Raw genomic sequence first — 24,357 nt, forward strand, 5'->3', positions numbered from 1 at the left:
GGACGTTGAGTTAAGAGAAGGCTTCTGGAAGGAAGCAACTTTCTGGCTGAGAATAAAGAGACAGGGTGATGTCAGTTGGGGCAGAGATAAACAGTATGTGCGAAGGTTCGTGTTCAGTGACCTAAATGCTAAATGTCCCCTGGGTGTACAACATGGAGTGCGTACATGCCACGGGCGGAAGGCAGTGATGGTGGAGGGTGTGAGCAGGAGACCACTGGGGAGGCTACTGTTTGCCATAGTTCAGGGGAGGCAGGATGATGATGGGCAAGAAATGTTCCACATCACTCACCCCTTTTCCCTGGATAAACAAGGCTTTGGTTATATATTCAGTTCTTAGGTATATCCTATTGTCCACTGCAGAATAATTTATTTAGTTTTATTGTCATATGTCAGTCAGTTTGGGGGCCAGCACCGTACTGGTTTTGAGTTTTATGAAACATTTAACTGGTAGGGCATGTATCCTCTCATCACTTTTCACTTTCAAAATTGATTTATCTACTCTTGTCAGTGTGTTCTGGGTAAACTCTTAAATGAGTTTGAAAACTTAGAAAAGCATATGTATATATATGTGTGGGTATAAATATATGTGTATGTATGTGTATGCATGTGTATACAAACACACAGTCTCCCATTGGGGTAACTGGATAATGCATTAAGCCTATAGATCAGTTACAAAAGAACTGACAATCTTTTTAATAGAGTCAGCCCATCAAGAGGCATTGAACATCTACCCAGTACTTGCATTTTCTTTTACATTTCTTGTGAAAATGTTATAGTTTTACTCAAATAGGTTATTCTTTTTTGTTAGGGTTTTCTTATGTATCTTATAATTTTAGTTTTTTTCTTATGAATGGATCTTTTTTCCCATATCTTCTCTCTGATATTGCTGGACTATAGGAAAAATACTAATGTACATATATTTTCTTTTTATTTAACTATTTAACTCTTAATTGATTATAAGAATTTTTAGTTGATTATAAGAGTTTGTAATCATGGTGTCTATTAATGGTAATCTTCCTCCTTCCAATAGTTGCATCCAATTTTTATTTGATGTCTTCTAGCATTGATTACAACTTCTATTAATTAGTAATGATAATAGTGAACATCCTTAGAATCAATTTTAAGAAGAATGCCTGTTGTTTAACATTTTTTTAAAGTGTTTTCTATGAGAGCTAATAAAACAAGCACGGGAAATGCTACAAATGAAATCCTCTCTCCCAAGGATTAATAACTCATATTCATAAATTAATGGTGTGATATCTGCAATAAAGAAACTAGCTGAAAACTGAGTTGAACCCAACATTTCTAAATTGTATTTAACCACAGAAGTCTTTTTCTCTCATTTGGAAATTAACACCAATAACAACAGTCAACATTATATTCATTTGCTCTTACTTTTCTCAGTTTTCTTGTTCAGCCTTGTCTTTTTTTTTTTTTTTTTAATCTGTTGCCGCGTGGACTGTGGTTTGGTTTTCCTTTTATTTTTTCCAGTAATTTAGAAGACAGTCATCCTCTTTTTATTCTACAAGTGATTGCACTTAAAGTTTTCCAAAACACTTGCACCTGTATTTTATACTTACTAAAGTCATAGACATGACCATCTACTTTTTTTTTAATTTTTTATTGTTATGTTAATCATCATATATTACATCATTAGTTTTTGATGTAGTGTTCCATGATTCATTGTTTGTGCATAACACCCAGTGCTCCACGCAGAACGTGCCTTCTTTAATACCCATCACCAGGCTAACCCATCCCCCCGCCCCCCTCCCCTCTAGAACCCTCAGTTTGTTTTTCAGAGTCCATCGTCTCTCATGGTTCATCTCCCCCTCTGACTTACTCCCCTTCATTCTTCCCCTCCTGCTATCTTCTTTTTCTTTTTTCTTGACATATGTTGCATTATTTGTTTCAGAAGTACAGATCTGTGATTCAACAGTCTTGCACAATTCACAGCACTCACCATAGCACACACCCTCCCCAATGTCCATCACCCAGCCACCCCGTCCCTCCCACCCCCCACCACTCCAGCCACCCTCAGTTTGTTTCCTGAGATTAAGAATTCCTCATATCAGTGAATGACCATCTACTTTTATAATCAAGTTCAGAATGAAATGATATGCTCGAATAGCCCTATTAAAGATGAGACATTTAATCTATTTTACTTCCTTTCAACCATTTCCTCAGTATTTGTAAGAATTAGTTAATTTTTTTTATTCAGGTTACTGTCAGTCACACATTTTATATTATTTTCCTTCTCTCTCAATAGATAAAATTTTTTATCTGTTCAGCAATGTAATCATATTTACAATACGTTCTTGGATAGTTACATGGTTATGTGGTTTCTGTGTACCTAGTTATTGGCCATTTACACTATAAATTTCTTATTTTTGACTCATTTTAATTAATCTCTTGGGCAGCTAAAGGGTATCTTTAAGAGTTATTGTAAGTAAAGTAAGGAGATCATATTTTTTTGAACCCTTTGATCTACTTAAAAAAAACTTCTGTTGTCTTTCGACATAAAGAGTGATTTTGCTGTGTATAAAATTCTTGTCTCGCCATCTTTCTTGCCTTTTGCACTTAGTCATGTGGTGGAAAAATCTGAGATGATTCATATTTTTGTTTCTTGGTAATCTTTTTTTTTCCTGGACTTAGAGGTTTTACTTTCCAATTCAGATATTTTGTCATAACGCATCTAGGTGTGAGGTTTTTTTCTGATTTTCATAGCGTTTGCTGAATCATGTCAGTTTTCAGAGTCAGACCCTCCATTGGTACTGTGAAGTTTTCCATTTTCAAAGCTTCTTTTGTGATTTTGGATATTTCTTCAGTTACATTTTATTTATTTTCTTTTTAAAAATACATTCTTAAAATTCGAATGCTTTTTTTATAGAGACGTAACTTACATCCAATGAAATACAAAGACCCTAAGTGTACAGTTGATCAGTTTTGCCAAACTCATATAGCTGAGTAACCCACATCCCCTACCAAGATAGCGGACATTCCCATCACAGAATTTCCTCATACCCCTTCCTGGGTAATCCCAATCCCAGAAGCAACCACTGATTTGATTTCTATCACTTTAGATTTGTTTTGCTTGTTCTGAATATAATACAAATGGAATCATACAATAATATTATGTATGAGACTTCTTGCATGAATTTTTTAGATTTTTTGAGATTTTTTTTTAACATTTTTTTATTCAGGTTACTGTCAGTTACATATTTTATGTTCTTTTACTTCTCCTTTGTGAATTATTTTATCTATTCAGCAAATCATATTTACAATGCATTCTTGGATAGTTACATGGTTATCTGTTTCTGTGTACATAGTTATTGGCCTCTTGGTAGGCGTATAGCACTATCTCATTGTGATCACTGGTCTCTTTTTCATGAGTATAAATCAGCCTAATTTGATTGTGTGCTCCCCTTCATGTATCTGGCATCTCATCTCATTGCTTCCTTTTAAGGAGTACAATGTAGGGCTTCTGTATTTTAAGGAGTGTCTGATTCTGTGTCCTGTAGTGTCAGTCTTACCTCTTACTGCCTTCAGTGGACATACTAATACGATTCTTAATAATGTTCATTTTTTGGTTTCCCTTCCATTCTCCTTGTCTTCCCCAGCCTTTTATCTCATAACAGCTACCTGTCCACTTTCACGGTATCTTTTTTCTACATCAACTGAGAATGAGAAACAGTTTTCTAAAATTGTCTTTGGGAGGAAGTTTCAGTTTCCTTGTTATATACTTTACCCACTGTCTGTGCTATTTGTTTTTCATGCTTACTCATCCAGGAATGAAACTGAATCCACTTAGACCCAATATTTGTGAACACATGGCATGTGCAATGTGTTCTGGGACCTGCTCAGTATGTACCAGGCTATAAGATTTCTGGTTCACAGCTGGAGGGCAGAATGACATGTCCTAGTTCAGTATCAGCATCTAATAGGAATGCCACTGGTGCAGCTTTGTGTATTGAGATAAGATCTTCTCTTCCCCCACCGCCTATTCTCCTACACTCAAAACAGGAACCACAAAAATTTGTCATCTTTGAGATGCCTTCCTTCCAGGACTCTTCCTCCGTCCCCCCCTGCACTTGTTGGATATATGTTCCAGGATTTTTACTTGTTGGATATATGTTCCAGGATCCGGTGTGCCACTACCTGTTCTTGTAATATCCCAATTCACTGTTTTCTAAAGGTTGAGATTTTTCTATGAATATAGATGGGATGCTCTGCTGGGTTGAAGATGGCTGCATTCAGCAGAAGGGTAGCTGAACAGTTTTCAGGAAGGGACTGAACTATCTGCCTATCTTCTTTGAAGCCAAAGTTTTGGTTTTGTTTTCAGCAGGAAATCGTATGTTTGTTAGTAATTCGGATTCACCTTTCAGTGCCATGGGTCATGTCAGTCCTGACATTCTCCCTGAGTTTCTGGCTACAGACTGACCATAGGTCTTGGGTTTTTGTATATTGTCCAGACCTTTTCTTCTCTTCCTTTCTCCTCCCCATGTCTTTATAAGTAGTCAAAAATAGGTACTCCTTTCCAGAAATCTAAAAAACGTCTTCTTAAGTCCTTTTAAGTTTTAAGAGTGTTTATCATTCTGCACATTTCCCCCATGAATCTTGGCTAACTTCCTCATTTAATCAAGTCCAAGTTTGTGTGAACAACTATCATTTTCTCTGCTTTACATGATGAACTTTCTATCATTCTTTAGCATTTTGAAGTGCTATCTCAACAACAACAACAAAAAACCTTTTACCGATGACCAAATATCCTGGGGAAGAAAGGTGACAGTATGTCTCCAAAGATGGGGCATTATCATCTCTGAGTGGCATCTGAATCCAAGACAACAAATGCTTACTGAGGTCCTATGATGTCTCAGGAACTGTACTAGAAAGTAGATATATAGAGTTACATAAGACATGATCTCTTGCATTGGGGAATTCAGGGTCTTCTAATTACCTCTACCATTGTCATGTGCAGGACTGGTGAGTCTAGCCTTTGGAATTTGGAAGTGACCCACATTGTTTAAAAGTCTTTTGACTTTTACTAGGCTGATACTGAACTAAGTGATACTGATACTAGCTGATACTGAACTAAGACGCCTGGGTGGCTCAGTCAGTTAAGCATCTGCCTTCGGCTCAGGTCATGATCCCAGGGTCCTGGGATCGAGTCCTGTGTCAGGCTCCTTGCTCAGCTGGGAGCCTGCTTCTCCCTCTCGCTCTGCCTGCTGGTCCCCCTGCTTGTGCGCTCTCCTTCTCTCTGACAAATAAATAAAATCTTTTAAAAATAATAATAAAATCTAAAAGTAAAAATAAAAATCTTTTCACTCTCATACAAATATGTATTTTTTCCTTTAGGAGTATGTTCTTTATGTCTCTCAGGAAAGTTTTTGACTCTGGAACTATATTTCATTGTTCTCTGGGGGTAATAAGATTGGTGAGGTGAGAGTTTTGAAGAATAACACTAAATAGCCCAGAAACTCAGACTGAGGCTTCGGTACGGCTCTCAAGGCATCCTATAGGAAACTTTTGCAGCATACGATGAAAATCACAAACGCTGCTCCTGCAGGAAAGAGGCCTATCCTAGCCATAAGATTCAAAGCATAGCTATTAAATATTTCATCATCATACATAAGTATGTGTTATACACAGGATTCTTTTCTAATCCAGAAGTGAGACAACAAAGTTAAATTATAATCTTCTTTTGAGAGAAAAGTTTCACACAATTAGCCTTTGAAATGTATTCCCTAAAGTACCATGAAAACATTGTCCCATGAAATAGTGTTTCTAAGAAACACACATGTCCCTGCCCTTGATTTTTCTTATCACCACCAATAAAAATAAGAGCTGGGTTGTTCTCTTCATGAACCTCAAAAAAAAAATCAGTCTTGACTTTCTCAATCTTGATTGTTACCCCAAGGTTACCAAACAAAGATAAAGGTTCAAGAAGAAAAAGATCAACTACCTGCTCAAAATATTTAGCATAGCAATTCTGAGCTTTTGATAAAGACTCAAAATTCCCATGTTTGTCCACTAGATGAAAAAAGGAGTTTTGTTATTAGAAAACCATATTCAAGAAGTAAGGTAGCCCCTCTAACACTTTTCCTGCTCCATTATGAATTATTGGTCTCTTTACACAGATGTTTGACAAGTTCTTAGCAAAGCTGAGCCCCATCAGATCTGGCTATTAGCCACTGAACCATCACTTAGTAGATTTCTGCTCCCTTTCATGCCATGAGTGGTAGACAATACTTCAGATCACAAATGGGCCGAACGTGTTGCATCTGAAGTTTTGGGATGACATGATGCTGTCTGCCCCCTTGTAATGATTTCAGATACAACGGAATGACCCTGACCATGGTAGGAACTCAAGAAATCTTGGTTCATCATTTCTTTTCTTCCATCCAATGGGTCTTGTTAGTTACACACTCAGCAGAATGTCCCGCTGAGCACAGCGTCTCCTGCGGCCACTGTCCCCTCTAGCATAACCACATGTTAGATAGCTAAAGGATTTTTTTTTAACTATATTTTGCCAGGAGCCCAACTTCTATAGCACTAGGCTCCATTCAGTTTTCTACCGCCTGTAGAAAAGGAGAGCCCAGTCTTTCTCAAAGGCTTCTTCTCAAACAAGGGAGCATTTGAGGCAACACGTCAACAAGGTAGCCTGGTAATCGGTGCTCCTTCCAAAGCCAGATGAAAGATGTGTGGTTGGCTCAGATCGTCTTCTCTCCCACCTAGGGAGCAATATCTACCAAGGACACAGCTGACACCAAGACGCCATCAGGGATTTATAACATGTTTAAGAACGAGGCCAGGAATAGGGCCATTATACAACGTCCCCTATTTGATTGCACTAAAGGAGGAATTTCCACTGACATTTTCAGAGACACATAAAATAATTGCCAGCCCTCACAGGGAATAGGAATGACCTAAGGCTGTATTGCATTCATGTCATGTCTTTAGTTAATATGTCTTGTATTATTAGTTTGCTTTCAAACAGATGCCCTGACGTATTTTTCTAAAGTGGAAACAAGTCATATTATGATCATCATTCTTAAGAGAATTACCTAAAATGTATTCATTTAATCTCTCAATCGTTTTCCAACTGCTGTTGCTTGCACATTATGTGCTGGATATGATGTAAGGCACCAATATAAAGAGGGGACCATTGTCTACCCTCAAGAAACACACAAGTCTGGTGGAGGTGTGATAGAGTCATGGATGGGGTTTAGGGCAGTTATTGAACAAGCAGGGGAAGAGAGTAAGGAGGAGATTCTATAGAGAAAATAGCACACAGAAACTTACAGTGAGTCACGTGTTCCTGAGATTTGGAGCAGTTGCAAGTAGCCTGATGGGCAAAACACACAAGGAAGAAGTAGGAAAGGACAGCAAGTGTATCTGAGAAAAGTAGGTTGGGTCAGACTGTAAAGAGCTGAATACTGTGCTAAGTGCTGTCTTCTGTGATTCATGGGAGTCACAGTTAGTAGAAGACTTGAAGTCAGATCTCTTGATTCATAGGCATGGTTTTCTCTGTGGGATTACACTCGTCCCTCCAAATGCAAATGACCACCACACTGGATTTGACTGAAGATCACTGAGTGCAAATACATAAATTGCCTATCAGAAGCAATCGGTGAGTTTTCTTTTTATTATCTCCATCTAACAAATGAGGAAAGTAAAGTATAAAGAGTTAAGTAACTCGTCCAGGGTCACACAACAAGTTAGGTGATCCCAGCCAATCTGGCTTCAGAGTCTCTAGTCTTAACTACACCACATATCCCCCTTTGATCTAGAGACCTTTATGCATTTGTGTGTTCTATGGATGTGAACATTGGCAAGTAAAGGCTCCCTTCCAGAATAGATCTGATAACTGGCTACGTTTGAAATGGAAAGGGTGAATGGTCTATAGCACAGGTCTTGGGATCAAGGAATGAAAGATGCTCCCTACTCATGTCTCCAGATACCTTTTTCTTTACCCTTTCCTGGCTCTTTGAAACCAGGCATCTGGGACTGGGCAGCCTCATCCTGTTAAGAGTAGTGAAGTACTAGTAGTGAAGTACTAGAAGGATGCTACTCTGAGATGCTACAAATACTGCAATTGTATTCACCACCCAAGACTTTGAAAGTTAAAGCCTGCAAATCTGAGAGATGAATTTTGCGCCTGATTAGCATTGGTTGTTTGGTTTTGTTTAAATATTCATGGAGATTTGGTGATAGACATTGGGGAGGGTATGTGCTATGGTAGGCGCTGTGAATTGCGTAAGACTGTTGAATCACAGACCTGTACCTCTGAAACAAATAATACATTATATGTTAAAAAAAAAAAAAAGAAGAAGAAGAAGATAGCAGGAAGGGAAAAATGAAGGGGGGAAATCGGAGGGGGAGACGACCCATGAGAGACTATGGACTCTGAGAACCAAACTGAAAGTTCTAGAGGGGAGGGGTGGGGGGATGGGTTAGCCTGGTGATGGGTATTAAAGAGGGCACGTTCTGCGTGGAGCACTGGGTGTTATACGCAAACAATGAATCATGATGTCCTGTATGGTGATTAACATAACATAATAAAATTTAATAAAAGACATTAAAAAAAATACTCATGGAGAGAATGGCAAAGAAATTGGAATGTAAGTTGAAGTTAAAGTGGGACAGACAGGCCCTTCAAGTGTTTCTCTTTATGCAATGATATTAATAACATCCAAATAGGCCTTAAGGCTGTCTGCTTACTTTGTACTTACCAAAGGAGTAAGATACCATTTTCCTTGGAAGCTTGAATGTTAAATATACTCCACAATATGATTCAAATATCATGCTTTTAAAAGTCACCTACTGTGTTTTGAATATCTATAGCCTTCAATACCTTATTAGAAGTCAATATTTGCTGAAAGTTTAACATCAAAGATCCATTGTGTAGGAGGAGGCAGAGTTACTCTGAAACATAGAACCAGTACAATGGACACTGTTAGAGTGGGACATACATAACAACATAAAGAAAAGCTTTCAATTAACTAGTATGGAACTTCCTTGACTTACAGTGGGGTCATGCACTGGTGCACCCATGGTCAGTTGAAAATATTGTAAGTTGAAAATGCATTTAGGACACCTAACCTACCGAACATTATAACTTAGGCTAGTCTACCTTAAATGTGCTCAGAACACTTCCATGAGGTTCCAGTTAGTCCAAATCATCTAACACAAAGTCTATTTTATAATAAAGTGTTGACTGTCTCCTGTAGTTTATCGGATACTGTACTGAAAGGGAAAACAGCATGGTTGTCCGGGGACAGAAGGTTGTAAGTATACTAGTTATTCACTCTCGTAATGGCTCTTTGCCACTGCTCAGCATCACCAGAAAGGCTCATCCCATATATCCCTAGCCCAGGGAAAGATCAAAATTCAAAATTCAAGGTACGATTTCTACTAAATGCGCATTGCTTTAGTACCACCTTAAATTGGGAAAATCGTAAGTCAAACCATGGTTAAGTTGGAGACCATCTGCACTGTGATACACTGCAACTACAGGGTGAAGTAGTGATCTCCATTTCCCCAGACGTGTTTGAGCAGAGATTGGATAACTGTTGGAGGGTGGTGCTAAGGTGGAATAAGAGCGTGATGTCTGAGGCTGAGTTAGAATGGCCTCCGAAGGTTCCTCCAGCTCTAAAGTGTAATGAAATAATTTGCAAGCACTGGCCTGCACAAAGACCTTAGTATTCCATTTTATCATACTCACCCCATTCCGTATGGAAAAGGATATTCAGTCTACTTTTTGGAAGTCGTCGTCATCTTCATGTTCATTTTTATATCTCTGAAATTTTAATATATGTTGAGCATATAGATATTATATATCTATGTGTTATAGTATATATTTATATATTATATACCTATATATTGATACATAGATCTGTGTATCTGTGTGTATATGCATATGGCAAATACCTTTAACAACATTTCATTAATCCTCTGACCACATTTGCAAGGTAGAACATGAGAGGTATTTCTGTGATTATAGTATAGATGAAAAAACAGGGGCCCAGGATCTTCTCACATTCTCCTGCCTCTGAGGGTTGTTTGGTAATGGCCCTTTGAATAGACTCCTTTATTTTATGTGTGGATTTTTTGTTTGGTTTTAATTACAACAAAAACTACTTAAAGGGAGAGGCCATAGGAAATCTGAATAACTTTTTTTTTTTTAGTTTATGAGATTTTTATTTCTTTTTAAAAAAAGGACATTAATATTCATTACATATTTACATCTCAAAACCCCCAACTTAGTGAAAACAAGACATTCAGTAGCACACTAGCAGCAGAAGGTGCTTGTAACGACTAATCATTTTTATAAAGTTATATCTATATAAAAATAAACACTAAAGAGAATAAATAGGCTCAACTAAAGTTAATAAGAAACAAGTATAAATAATACCATATTTTAAACCGGAATCTGTGAAAGTCTTACTATAAGGATTTTCACTCCAAGCAGACAAAATACATACTAATCTAAAACTTAGAGGATAGCAGGTTAATGGATTTTCTCTTAGTTGAAGACTATCCAACCTCAGTAACATTTCTGGATAAAGCATAAAGTTACTACTGTACATTTTAAAAAGATTGGTCCAGTTGTGTGTTCTCTATTTTTTTTTAAAGACTTTATTTATTTATTTGACAGCCTGCTTCTCCCCCTCCCACTCCCCCTGCTTTTGTGTTCTCTATTTTTAATTGCCCCTCCTCACTTACAGCATTGACAGCAGCAGCATTATTTGGGTGGTCTAGAATGTCTTTGTTGAATCCATCTAATGACTCCTCCTCTTGATCCTCACCTGTATTAACCTCTTCAGTGGTCTGTGCCCTGAGTGTATTTATTAACAAGTCATTTCTGAGGGACTGACTATTACTCAGTAGCTTTGCCTGCCTTCTTTCCAAGGCCAGTTGTTTATTTCTCTCAATTCTCTATTGTTGTTCTTCTGTTAGGCTTCTACCTGACTCAGGAGCAAAATTCTCACTTTCCAATGAGTTTGTCAAAAAGGAATCTGATTGGGTAGCGGTTACATCGTGGCCATGATTTTCTCCTTCGTCATCATTATTGCTAATAAAATCTTCATGTAAAATAGGCAGGTCAAGTCGAATTCGTTTTAAACAGGTCTGAACTTCCTTTTTACTTCCCAGCTATTCAACTCTGTCAATAAAATCCTCGAATTGCAGTTTAGGGAATAGCCTATGTGCCCAATGCTCCATGTGTCTGATTAGCGTTTTCAAGTCTTCAGCCTCATGACCTTTACCTTTGAATTTTGCCTTATCAAACACATGCCTTAATGCTGGAAGCCCTCTCTCTGAAATTAATCTCTGAGCATCTGTTTTACTCTTCTCTTTGGAGGTACAGGAACAGGTCCTCCTCTCCCTGACTATCAGGTTCAGCTCCTTCACCATTTTCTCTCTGTGGAGAGGCTGGAGGTGGACAAAGAGGAAAAGTTTCATCTTCTACATGCTCATAATCTGGTAGGTCAATCAAGCCATTCTCCTGTGGCTCCAGCATCTTTTCCTCTCAGGTGCACTGCTGCGGCCACAGTGCTGGATACCTTTCTATGGAGAGATTTTATCTTTTGTTTTGTTACCCTAGAACGCATTGTTCTTGGTCTAAGATTTCCCCTCCTCACACATAGTTAATATTTAAGAAGCACATGTTAAGTTGAATTGTCATGTCAGCACTTTCCCAATCTCAGGTCAGAGCAAAAGAAGTCTATGTACAACTTACATCTGATGAGGCAGCTACAAGTCAAAGAGCATCCTGACAACAGGGCAAATTTCAAGTAATGTGATGCTCCTAGGATTAACATAGAAATAACAAGATAAATGTGTATGGGTGACTGAACAAGACTTCCCTCCATAAATCAGCTCCTGCCTGAGTCAAATGATAAATTTCTCAGAGGCATTTGTAGAACTGAATCCAGCTTTTGTTGCTTTAGGGAGGCTGTATAAAGCAGAGATAACTGCTAGATTAAAAGGAGAATTGGTTTGTTTTCCTGTTGTGATGTTGAGAGGCAGGGGTGATGGTTTGGCTAGACCCTGCTGGAGAGCCCAAAAAAAGATTCAAAGTCCTCTACTTGGAAATAAGGAGTCAACCTTTTTCTTTTGTTTTTTTAAGGTTTATTTTATTTTAGAGAGAGAAGGGAGAAAAGCAGAGGGAGAGAATCTTCAAGCAGACTCCCTTGCAGAGCCTGACACGGGCTCAATTCCATGACCCATGAGATCATGACCTGAGCCGAAACCAAGAGTCAGATGCTCAACTGACTGAGCCCCCCAGGCACCCCTGAACCCCTTTATGCTTTGGCTTTGTGTAAGAAATCTCACTCAAGGATCAACTACATATTTCTATAAGGTCATGGTTTTGCAAGACACTGGGCCATGTTTTCCCGAGTCAATGGTTTCACTAAGAACTGAGTGTCTTCCTAGAACTGCTAACGTTTCTGAGGCATCTTGGCAGACACTAAATCAAATAAGCCCACTCCCCAGGGCTTGTCTGTGTTCCCAACCAACACAGGCTGTTATTTTCTCTTGCCGTAAAGATTCATTTGCAGTACTCGTTAGTCATTCTCCAAGCTTTTAACTTGGGCAAGCACAGATCAGTGTCAGATGCTTTTCTTTTTCTTTGTTGGGTTGCCCTCAAAAAGCTGATCTGTGCCAACTGGTGAAAATTCCACCTTTATTTTTCTTGTCCAGCTAAATTATCACTTCTTCCTTTTCATCTTATCCCCTTGCCCCAAAGCAGTGCTTGGTATGCTTAGGTAACTCTCATGGATTCTGAAGATGGCCCCAGGAGAGTTAGCAATTGAACTTCTACCTCTGTTTAAGGTAGTTTCTCTGAGTCATAGAAGATGGATCCAAGTATTTCGCCACTCTCATGAGAGAGAAGATTCTTCAGCAACATACTTCATTGTCAAAACATGGGACAAGAGGGAGAGAAGGTTTCCAGTAGATGGATTTCTGCTCATTCCTGCATATTGCCTTGCCTTGGCAGAGTACTTCCAGGGATTTATTTTTCATTCCATTCTCATAGACACTCCGGGAAGTATAGATTATCAGTCTCATTTTTCAGAGATAAAGAGAGTGAGACAAGATGGTAAAGTGGCCTGCCCATGGCCACCCGGCTGAGAAGCAGCCAAGCCAGGGCTTGGGCACAGTTCTTCTGACACGTGCCATATCCAGGCCTCTTTTTTCTCCTTCGTGGCTGCCTTCCCAGTTTCATGGAAAGAATCAAAGCCTGGAAGGATAAATAACAACAAGAGTAAAATTAATGATCGGCTTTTTAGCCTTTGCCACGTGCTACATACCATACTAATAACCTCAGGGGCATCATTGCTTCCATGCTTTCATAATTTCTGAGGGCCACCATCATCATCCCCACTGAAGGAAGAAACTGGGTTTCAGATAGTGTAAGTGACTTGTTCAAAGTTACACGGGTCGGTGGAGACAGAATCCATCCCCAGGTGTTGAACCATGGAATTTGCTAGTTCCATAAAGCAAAAATTTGAGGGGAGAAAAAAAAAGCAGGGCCTTGTGAACAGAGTCCTGAGCAAGAAGGATAAATGATCTGAGTCTGAGCTCTAACTCTGTCTCTATTCCTCTGTGTGATCTCCGGCGAATCTGTTGACTCTGTGGACTGCTTCTTCTTATAAAATGGGGCTGGTACTGTTGGGCCTGATGTCTCACAGAGGAGGATCCAATCAGGCCAGACATGCCTAAAGTCTCTCGAAGCTGGAGAGCACCAGACAAAGAGAAGGTATCATTCTTAGTGTTGGAATTGCGACTATAACCCCAGTGTCCTGACACGTCATAGCGCTGCCCGAAAGTCTGGGCTCTTCCCTCAGTCCCCTGTTCCCTCCATAGCTGCAGATCAGCTTGGTTAAGAAGAGCTTCATTTTCAAAGCATGTGTCCATAAAAGGATCTCCGTTTCCTTGTAGTGCAAATTTATTGAGTGAGATTAAGCTACCTTCTACAAACAGTGTATTTTTTTTTAAGATTTTATTTGTTTATTTGAGAGAGAGAGCACAGAGGGAGAGTGAGAGAGAGAAGCAGACTCCCCACTGAGCAGAGACCCCCCCTCCCCCCATGCGGGACTCTATCCCAGGACCCCAGGATCATGACCTGAGCCGAAAGCAAGCGCTTAAATGACTGAGCCACCCAGGTGCCCCCAAACAGTATATTTTTGAGCAGTCTCTTCCTGGCCTCTGGGCAAAGCCATTGTCAGTCAACAAAATAGATGGAGTTACTTCCCAGAGGATGTTTATATTCTGAGACTAACAACCTTCTCTTACCCTGTAGCAAGTAGGGCTTTCACAGGGAAGATCCTAGGGCAGCTTGTGGCCAAGGCCAAGACAGAATTGAATTGCTCTTGGGTCCATCATAAGAGTTGTCATTGACCAATTGCCTCCTATGGGACAGGTGCGTTAAGATATTATTTATCCCGATTGCCCTGTGAAGTATTTTTATCCCATTTCCAAAGGAAGAAAATGAGGTTCTGGGAGAAATATTCCTAGAGCTCATAAGTTTTGTACTGGTCTTCCTGTCATGTCGTCCATCCCCTGTCTTTTCAACAACTAGCCAAGTTTCCAGTTTCCCACCCCTCCTCCAAGGCAGCCCTCCTTCCTGCCAGTCATCAGAACCACTCAGGGCTTAGAGGACCATGCTGGCAGGGAAGAAACTGCCTTTTCTGAAACTCACACCCACACTTTGGGTTGGATCTGGGCTAGGACCACTGCCCTCCATCTCTACTTTTTTTTTAGGGGGGGCAGTAGACTTTATCAAAGCCTTTGTTTTTCTTCTATTCATTCAGTCCTGGGTTTCTATTTAGTTGTGATAACAGAATATTTTTGGAAATTTTGCTGCCTTGGAGTACAAATCTGAAATTTATGGGGATTGAGGAAGCTACAAAATGTAGTGGGAATTGAATTATGCCAAATACTAGTTTTCAGTCTCCTTCACAGGTCTACAATCACCTTATTTGGGAATATCAAGATAAGTTATGTGGTCACTGCGTTGCTCCTGTAATAACCAGATTTTATTTAAAGAACTATAAAGGACAAAATATAAAGGGGGAGAATATATTTTGACAACTTGTTTTTTTTCAATTTTCAAGTTTTTTTTTAAAGATTTTATTTATTTATTTGAGAGAGAAAGAATGAGAGAGAGAGAGCACGAGAGGGAAGAGGGTCAGAGGGAGACGCAGACTCCCCGCTGAGCAGGGAGCCCGATGTGGGACTCGATCCCGGGACTCCAGGATCATGACCTGAGCCGAAGGCAGTCGCTTAACCAACTGAGCCACCCAGGCGCCCTCAATTTTCAAGTTTTGAAGGAAAGTTTTTGGAAAATATTTTAGAAGTTTCCTAAATTTCACTCCCTTTAAGGTAAACTTATAGCTGGAAGAATGATGCCTTAAAAACCTTTCTATCATTACCTGAATCACAGGAAATTGGTGGAAATTTTTACTGCTAGTCATACAGAACCGCAAAGTAGATCACAACTCTTCCTTTCAGAAAATAACATTTTCTGGGCACCTCGGCGGCTCAGTCATTAAGCATCTGCCTTCGGCTCAGGTCATGATCCCAGGGTCCTGGGATCGAGCTCCACATCGGGCTCCCTGCTCCGGGGGAAGCCAGCTTCTCCCTCTCCCACTCCCATTGCTTGTGTTCCCTCTCTCACTGTCTCTTTCTCTGTCAAATAAATAATATCTTTTTTAAAAAAATCCAAATTCTTTAAAAAAAGAAAACATTTTCAACCAGATACGTTATCTGCCTCATAGATGTAACCATTTTCACATCTGGGAGATCTTAATCTGAAAATGTCCACAAATCACACAGCCTGGCTAGGGGTGGAGGGGAAGAAGGAGGTGGGGAGTAAGGGGGTCCACTCTGAATTCTGTCTCTTGGCTGATCCTGCTTTTCTCCTATAGCATCTCTTTACGTTTAAGAAGAACCCAATTGTCTTGTGAACTGTTTGAGCCTCTGTAACCTTTTGGTGAGGTTAGGGGGCTTACAGATGCATTTCTGCACATTCTCCCTTGTTTTTCCTGCTTCAGCGGAAAAGAAGCCCCGTTCCCTCTGACACTGGAGCTTCCTGCCAAGGGACTGACTCTGTTTTCTCTGTGGCCAGCTCTGGAGAACCGGAAATCCAGCCTGTCAGGGACAGCCAGCTAACATCACAGGCCGAGGACACATAATTAGCTCGGTTGAACTTCGCTGTTGTCATTGTGGTGGTGGTGGTTGTTTAGGATCAAAGAGTTCAAGGCAGGGACAGATCAGCTGGCTGCAGGGAAAGTTTCAGGCTTCTTGGCTTCAGCAGCTCACTGGACTAACAGGTTACCTGTAGTGAGTGTCTGCCCTAGCTCGCTGAGGACAGACAGCACTATCAGACCTGCGGTAAACACAGTCTAAGTGACTGATTTTAGAACCTAAACCAGGTAGGTGTTACATGCTTTTTAGTGGTAAAAAAGAGGTGGGGAAGAAGGAGAAAACAAAGACCCAAGTGGTAGAATTTAGTAATAAAAACAAAGCAGGAAACCAAAAAAATATTTCTTTCGACAGCCAGCATATTTTCCTGTTTAGAGAACTGTTGTCCCCTCCTTAACCACAAATAACAAAGAATGAAATAAATCAGGGCGCCTGAGTGGTGCAGTGGGTTAAGCAGTCGACTCTTGGTTCCGCCTCAGATTGTGGTCTCGGTTTGTGGGATCAAGCCCCGTGTCTGGTTCCAAGCTCAGTGCAGAGTCTGCTTAAGATTCTGTCTCCCTCTCCCTCAGCCCCTCTCCACCGCACTCTCTCTAAATAAATAAATAAATCTTAAAAAAAAAAAAGGAATAACATAAATTAAGATTAAATGGCCAGTTACTCAATAGGGGCAGGGAAATTAGAGTCAGGAATTCCCGCCTTGTCTTTGAGAAAGGTCTGTTCTGTAAAATAGAGAGACTTCTGTAAGCATCCCACAGAGACACGCCTTTTGTCTGATGCCAGGGAAGCCCACGGTGCGGGGGAGGGGGGGGGCTTTATCAGCTTTGCAGCCTCCCTAGGGGCTCCATAGAGTCAGGGCATGAATAACAAAGTGGTCTGTTTGGGTCCTTTGGCAGGTGTGAGCAGGAAAAGGGAATCCTTCTCCAGGACAAGGTTTTCTCAACCCTCCTGCTCTCAGAGCGGCCCTGAGATTGCTCCAGGAGGAGTATACAATTTGTCAGCATCATTGACAAATTCCTGAAGTAGATCTGGGCTACCCAGAAAACTGCTGTGTCATTGGGGGAGCCGGGCGGGGGAGGGGAAAGGATGATGTTAGAGGAATTGAAGGGCTGGCTAGAGAAATGGTCCCGTGTGCCTGTCCAGTGCAACACCCAGGACTGCTGCACCACTGTCAGGGCGGGGCTCCTCCGCCTGCCAGTCTCATCCTCATGCTGTTGTATGCCCAAGGACCATCCCCAGGGGCTGAGGCAGATCCAAGTTGGCAAACTCAAACGGTAAGGAAGCCCTGAGCCTTGGCTTCTAGTAGCTTTGCTTCAGTCCACCAATTGAGCAAGGATGCGTGCTCAGAGCAGCCCTTACTGGTGACAGAGGCTTCCTGAATGGGGTGGGTCTCAGCCCAGCCCCAGAGTGCTCTCTCAGGGATGATGCCAGGTTAGCGCACTGGTCTACCTCCAGCTGCCATCCACATTTACACACTGTAGGTCCTTCTCTCCCGCCTCAGGACTGAATGGCTGGAATGACAGGACTGGCAGTCGTGGTGGTCGGGAGGGGTAGAAGGAAGCTGGGCTGAGCGGGGGGCGGAGACTGGGATGCAAACTCAAGGAGAGCTTAATCCTTCACCTGGGCTCTAACCCCATCTTCAGTCCCAGATCTGAACCAGGAGGGAACCAGCCCACAGGGAACCCTAGCGGTTGGGGAAGCAGCCAGAGGGGGAGGGGTTGGCGCTCTGGTTAAGTGGTGTTCAAAGACAGAAAAGAGAAAAGCAAAAAATGTTTGTAACTTTAAACACTTCCACTGAGTCTGTGAATCCCTCCAGGTCCTAGAGCGAAGCACACGGGGAGAGCTGGCCTCACCTTCTTCCTTTCCCATGTGTGACTTATTTCTCCTCATGACTAAAGTTCTTGGCAAAATGATTTACCTTGGATAAGAAAAAGTTGGGGGTCAGAGGAAAGTGGTGCCCAAGGACCAACCCATCCTTGTCCCCGAGACCCCTTCCCTTGGAGAGGTCTTGACTGGTTTCCACTTAGTCAGTTTGCAAACACACTGGAGCGTCTTTGCCAGTGGCTTTGGGCTCGTGCCTAGGCTCCCGGGCAGGAGCTCCGTGCCCCTCCCTGCCCCTCCTGTGCAGCAGTCCTCATGCCTTAGCTCGGGGAGTGAGGAACGTCATTTTGACAGGAGCAGTTTTCTTGAGGAGACAAGCCCTGCTTGTTCTGCTTTTGCTCACGGAGGTCCCAGCCTACCCTCTGCCCTTTATTCACTTTCCTTCTGATCCCCTGGCAGATAGTATTACCCTCCGCCTTGAAAGACTCCTTCACCTTCGTGCCAAGACCAGACCACTGTCACATTTCAGAACGTGATTTTATAAGAAACTCCAACTAGGGGAGTCATTGCCAACCTCCTCAGAGGAACAAGAGGACTTCTCTTCTCCTAACTGCCATTGCAATGGTTTCCTTTGGTGGCCAGAGCTGTGGGCAGTCGGAACAAATGGAGCATCTCTACTCTGATAAGCAAAACTCAGTTGACTTCTTCTCTTTCCCTCAGAGATCCAGGGAATTGCTTAATGTGTCCCACAGCCCTGCCATGTCTTCTTCAGAAAACTTGGAGCCATTCTCCCACAGGTGTGACAGTTTACTATGCCCTGGGCATCTTCTCAGACTGGGGGAGGCAGTAGGAAAAAACTATGGCTTTCATACCACCACTTCCACACCCAGCCTTCCTCAGTGTCATAATCCTTAATGCAAACAGAGGAGGAGGGGCTAGGATGTTCCAGAAGAGAAAGGTTGGCACAGTCAGTTCGAAAGAGATTATCCTGAATCTGTGGCTCCAATTTTATACAGCCATTTATTCACCTAGCCTTTATTGATCACCTACTATGCGCCAGGGTTCTAGAGCTACACGGTGGATGACAGACAGTATTACTGCAAAACCTGGAGAGTTGAGTCTAGGGTGGACCCTCATGGCCAGTGAGGATTCTAAGTTTGGGGCAGATGTCCCTTGGCCCCAACTAGCTTCTGCTGTGGGGGTCTTCCCCCCCTTGCTGGCTTGTCCTGGTGGGAGGAAGTGAAAAGGTATGAGGAGCAAGGGTGCAAGGAGCTGCTTCTCCTCAGGGGAGTCAGGCTTTGGAGAATTCTTTCAAGAGTTTCAGCTAGCTTTAAGTAACCCAAAATGTGCTTGCCCCTGTAGGAGCCCCCTTTCTCTATGTGTGTGTCCCGTTTCTGAGCAGGCAGACAGCATGTGAGTGAGAACCTTAAGAAAGTAGAGGACTATTCTCTCACTCTTTTTGTCTTTTCTCTATTTAATTTCCTCTCTTCACTTCCTTTCCTTTTATCCTGCATTACTCTTGGCACTTCCCCAAGAGCTTAGTAGCTCTTCCCTGCCTACAGGATTGAGTTCAGACTTCTCAGCTTGCCCTTCCATGGCATGCGGACTCAGTATAGGACTGTTGAATATGGTATCAGAATGAACCAGTCTCTTGGTCTTTTTCAGTACCTGTATTTCACAGGAGTCGATGGGCTGCTTTTTCTGGGAACTTAAGGATTAGTATTTTTCCTTCAAAATCAACTTACTTTTTGCTTAGAGACTGTTAAAGACAAAGGTCTTCTCCCCAGCCAAACCCATAGACACAGGTAAGCAAGCCTTCCCCTGACCCCATGCTCTGACCCTTGGAACGAGCTGAAACAAAGTGTACCCTCATGTTTTTCAGCAACGGGTTTTCTTGCCTGCCCTATCCCCGTAACTAAACAATGATTACAATCCTCTGTACTTTAATATGTAGATAAATTATTAACAGTGGGTTGTACCTTTTCCCAGGTTGTAAAAGGATGACTGGTTAGAGTCCCAACGTTCTCCTTGTCTGTGTAGGAGATGTAGGGGAGGATGTCATCTCAGATCACTCATCTCTAAGACTCGTAACAAAGATGTAGCAGGCTCCAGCCAGGAGTGTGAGTGAGGTGACAGCAGGAATGTCACAGGTGAGCCTTGGTGACTTTCACCTTTCTTTGTCAATTTTGATCCTTTTTTTCCATCCATCTTTCTCTTCTGGGATTGCGAATGGGCAGAGGGCAGGAAGTATGACTAGGATATCAATGGTTGTACGAAGGTCTTAGGGAAAGGTCTGTGTTTTGATACGAAATGGGCAAGGACACTCTGTGTTAACATAAACACCAACATGAAGGCCCACTGTAGAGCCCAAGTATTCCAGGAGGAAAGTGTGGACCTGGCCTGGGAACAAAGATCAAAAGGCCAGCATGATAATATACTGGCACGATCACGTGACAGACCAGTCTGCCCTACGGGAGCGGGAAGGGGCAAACTGGGGTGGGGGGGCAGGGACTAGAAGGTGCTGGAGTCAAGGATGCATTGCTTTGATGCGGAGTTGGAAACATCTCCAGATCTGGCGGGAAGGCAGAAAGACAGAGAGAGGCCAGCCAGTGAACTGTACAGAACCACTGGAGCTCATGCATACCAGGTTCAAGTTGGGGTGATTGGGCTGAGGTGTTTCATTTTGTTTCTTTTAACAGATGTCATTTTTTAGAACAGCCTTAAGTTTACAGAAAAATTGCAAAGAAAATACAGAGGGTTCCAGTGTCTCCCAGTTTTCCCTACCCACAAATTCTTCTATTATTAACATCTTGCATTAGTGTGCTACATTTATTACAATGATGAACCAGTATGGATACATTAGTATTAACTCAAGTCTGTAGTTTACATTAGGGTTCACTCCTTGTGTTGTACAGTTCTGTGGGTTTTGACCAATGCCTAACGTCAGGTATCCACCATTACAGCGTTTCACTGTCCTAAAATCCCAGCTCCCCTAATCCTCCTTTCTCCCAAACCCTTGGCAGCCACTGATCTTTTTACTGTCTATATTTTGCCTTTTCCATGATGTCATATAACCAGAATCATATAGAATGTAGCCTTTTCAGATCGCCTTCTTTCACTTAGCAAATATGCATTTAAGTTTCCTCCACGTCTTTTCATGGCTTGATAGGTCATTTCTTTTCAGTGCTGGGTAATATCCCATTGTATGGATGTGCCACAGTTTGTTTATCCATTCAAGCAGACTTTTCAGTGAGTTAAAAGGCAGAAGCAAAGGGCACCTGGGTGGCTCAGTTGGTTAAGCATCTGCCGTCAGCTCAGGTCGTGATCCCAGGGTCCTGGGATCGAGACCCACGTCAGGCTCCCTGCTCAATGGGGAGTCTGCTTCTCCCTCTCCCTCTGCCCCTCCCCCCCCACCGCCCCCCCGGCCACGCCTGGCTTCTGCTCTTTTGCTCTCCCGCATGTGTGCACTCTCCCTCTCAAATAAATAAATAAAATCTTTTAAAAAAAAATGGCAGAAGCAATGAAAAGAGTGAATGAGGAGAAAGTAGCAAGGGCTGCAAGATGTGAAAGAAGCAAAAGGTTTGGAGAAGTGGAATAACAAATTTTGAGTGCAGAGGCCTGAACCAGCCTAAGGCAAGGTTCCTGAAACCAGTATTCAGTGGGAGAGACCAGTGCCTCACTGACTCTCACCAGGCCTTCCCTGCTTTTATAGACCAGAAGTTTTATAGGCACTTCATAAGGGCAGGAACCACGCCAGCCTCATCCTGAGAGCCCAACACATGGCAGATATCCAATAAATAATTGTTGAGCCATCTAAACTTAAGAATCTTTTCTAAAGAACAAGTTTGCCCAATCACCAGAAGGCCTGAAGCTCCTGAGGCTGGCCTGTCATCTCAAGCAGGTCTCAGCTGCCTGCTTGGTGGAGCCCCTCTGTGCCACGGGGTAGGGCAAAGGTTGCCTGGGACATTCACCTTCTGCCTTGGGAATGCATCTCTCTTGCCACCATCTTCACCTGCCTTGTGAGATGTTCTGTGGACATAAGCAGAGCCAACTGTAGGAAGGCAGGAGATCCAAGGGAGATAACAGGCCAATCTAACATACCAGGTAAAAAAAGCATTCTCGTCATAGGATTGGAATCCAGCTCTCTGTGTACTCGTTCTTTCAACCCAATCACGTGGCAGTAGAATTAGCCCACACAGCTTCTGTAGAACAGAGAGAACAAGCAGGGTGATTCAGGTGGTAGGAAATAGCTATGAGAGCAAGATAAGCCATGCCTTCTCCTTGGCAAAGATGCTCCCATGTGGGAGGAAAGTCTGCCACAATAGTCACAGTCCATGGCTGGGAATGGTTGGAGCCCGGCCAGGGGAGTGCAACTTGATGGAAGGGGTTGCTCTCCAGGGGAGCTGGTAAGTCGGGTCAAAAATTGCAGGACAAATAGAAATGCACCAGTTACAACTCACTGGCTCAGTGGCGCCTCCTGGGCAAAAGAGCGTATCACTCAGACCTGGTGTGTGAGTGCAAGGTCATTGCTTAAAATCTGGTCCTCTCCTATGGCGTGACATTGGTGTTCCGTGGTACCCATATCACTTTCTCTCGGTGTAATGAAAAGGGCATATGAGCCCAGGAAGACGCTGAGAGTATTTGGCTTGGGATCTCTTCCTATTCTACCCATGTGGGTGCTCCTGTGTCTTACACAGTGACCACAACCAGTGGAGAGCTCTTGAGAATTTCTTATCTACGAAAAAGAATGCAGTAGCAACTTGGCCCAGAGGTTGTCCTGAACAGCGGGGCTCCTCCGGAGACACACATTGACTCCTTGTCCCCACTGTTACATAACTAGAGGAGGCAGAGTTAGCGTGGATAGTTCATTAGACAGAGGGCAGAGGTAGAAACATTAGGTGGAGTGAGGAATGGCTGCCTTCCCACCTCGAAACACCAAAATGGCAATCCTTGAAGAAGGAGGACATGTCTGTGAGGTGGATGGCCCAGTGTTCGTTCTGTATGGCCCTAGAGGGACAGCAAAAGTAGCCCAGACATCACCACATAACCAGAAACACAGGCAGAGGAGAGTCAAGCTCAAATCACAGCGGAGGGTCAGTCTTGGGGAGAGCGGGCCTCTCCCAGTGCAACGGCATCTGGCCCCTTCTGCTGCACCTGGCTGGTGTCCGGGGCATTGCTTGCACCTGCAGACCCCAACCCCAGAACTGCAACAAAGTTTTCCATATCCAAAATGTCTATGAGGAAGATAGTGTCTGTGCCTCACTGAAATCTGTTTTCTTGCGGCATCTGCTATTTTGGTGCTTTCCAGCACAGAATTTTCATTTTAATTTCTTGCTCATTCGCTTTTGTCTTCACGTGGAGGGTCTGCCTGTGGAAATCCAGGGTACAGTCCACCATTTGGCAATAGTGGCAAAGAGACAGTGTGAGCCTCAGCTACTCTGCCGTGGGAATATGCATCGCTACGACACAGTCTTCCGCTTCCCTCCTCCCATTCATGCTGTTCTTCCCTGGCTTTTCAGAACACTCTTTAGACTTAGCTCCTTCCATCCTGGACTATGCCCTTCCTTCCCACCCATCCTGTTTGTTAGCCACAGACGTTGGAGCCCATTTAAATCTCCACCCATAACCAAGGTAGAACCTGAGCACGGGGCTCAGAGTCCCCCAGAAATTGGGCGATGGGGGAGAGAGGAGACCACAGAGCTGAGAATGGCATGCAGAGGCAGGCCCTGGCTCTTTTGCAAGGAGCCCTGAATTCCCAGGGCCATTAAAGAACAGACATTTATGACAGAGCCCAGAGCCATGTGCTTACTGTTCATAACAAAATTATAGGTCACTCACTTATTCATGTAGTCTCTCAGCAAATGCTGACTGAGCACCAGTTATGTAACAGGGTGAGCCTTGAACACAAAGATACCTGATATCCTTGTCCCCAAGAAGCTTGTGAGTGACACAGACACCTGGACCCATAATGATAATAACAAGTGTGATGAAGTCTGTGGTCCTGAAAGACACCATGGCAGTGGGTCTGCGTGAGGAAGCTGGGAGCCCATCTGAGCTGATCTGGGAAGAAATCATAAGGACTTGACACCTGAACAGAGTCTTGAAGGTAAGGTTGAGAGGAGGAGGGCACCAGATAGCATGTTCCCCACAGGAGCCAATGCAGGGGCAAAGGCACCGAGCAAGCGGGGAGGTCACTGGGATTAAAGTGGCTGGAAGCCTGAGTGTGCGACCCAGGGAGAATGAGACCGGAGAAGGCGGAGCCGGCTCAGGAGGGACCCTGAGGTCTTTGCATGGGAGGACGGTGGACCGGAGAGGAGTGGAATCAGATTC

The 24,357-nt window shown here is 42.9% G+C and overlaps 1 protein-coding gene and 1 pseudogene across 5 annotated transcripts in view; one reads left to right on the forward strand and one right to left on the reverse strand.

The window, feature by feature from the left end:
• PRLR (prolactin receptor) overlaps window positions 1-24,357 on the forward strand; it is a 175,944-nt gene that overhangs the window by 21,819 nt on the left and 129,768 nt on the right. The window lies entirely within an intron of this gene.
• On the reverse strand, window positions 10,379-11,544 carry LOC112820425 (TIMELESS-interacting protein pseudogene; annotated as a pseudogene).

The sequence above is a fragment of the Callorhinus ursinus genome, unplaced genomic scaffold (genome assembly GCF_003265705.2).
Source record: "Callorhinus ursinus isolate GAN/ISIS: 27379988/994484 unplaced genomic scaffold, GSC_fseal_2.0 scaffold3, whole genome shotgun sequence".
Lineage (NCBI taxonomy): Eukaryota > Metazoa > Chordata > Mammalia > Carnivora > Otariidae > Callorhinus > Callorhinus ursinus.